This window comes from Carlito syrichta, unplaced genomic scaffold (assembly GCF_000164805.1).
Source record: "Carlito syrichta isolate Samal-C Ts95f unplaced genomic scaffold, Tarsius_syrichta-2.0.1 Scaffold99904, whole genome shotgun sequence".
In the NCBI taxonomy this organism is placed as follows: domain Eukaryota; kingdom Metazoa; phylum Chordata; class Mammalia; order Primates; family Tarsiidae; genus Carlito; species Carlito syrichta.
This window is the reverse complement of record NW_007044000.1, coordinates 219698-220552: the sequence shown is the minus strand read 5'-3', so window position 1 is coordinate 220552 and position 855 is coordinate 219698.

Sequence of the window (855 nt, the reverse complement as noted above, 5' to 3'; positions counted from 1 at the left end):
CATCTCCACCCCACCAAGCAGTGGAAGTGTAGCCGCTGCCTGTCCCCACACTTGCTATCCCAAATATCTCCCCCAGCCTCCCTGTTTTCATTCTCAAGTTCAGAAGCAGGCACTGGTCTCTGCAGGAATGTCAGTTCCTCCTAAGATCTCTCACTGTCCCCACCCCCTAGGGTTACACTGAGATGGATGTTTGAGAATCCGCAGCTCTGCTGGCCTCCAGCCACAGGAGAAAGGACCATAGGCCTTGCCAAACTCTTCTTTGACTGGCTCCCTCCCCAGACTTGGGGTGGGGTGAACACCCCTGCAGCTCACACAAGGAAGGCAAGAGAGAGCCAAAGCACTTTATACTTCAGATTTCCAGGGGGACTGGGGGGGGCAGGCCCTGAACTGGTTTTACCATCTTTTCATAAATTTTGTGTGTGCTCCATCTCATCTTATATTACCTTCAGCATTGGGTCTTGCTATGGTTTGAATTATGACGTCCCCTCCAAAATTCATGTTGAAACTTAATCCTCAATGCAGCAGTATTTAGAGATGTGACCTTTGGAAACTGATTAACTCATGAAGGCTCCACCCTCATAAACAGGCATATCACCCTTATAAAAATGCTTGAGGTTGAAGGGAGGGCTCTCTTGCCCTTTGGGCCCTTCTGCCATGTGAGGACACAGCGTTTGACCCCCCCGGAGGATGCAGCAACAGGGCACCATCTAGGAAGCTATCAGCCCTCGCCAGACACAAGTGCTGTGCCTTGACCTTGGACTTCCCAGACTCTAGAACTGTGGGAAGTAAACTTCTGTGGTTTGTAAGCTACCCAGTCTATGGCATTTTGTTATAGCTGTTCAAACAAACTAAGAC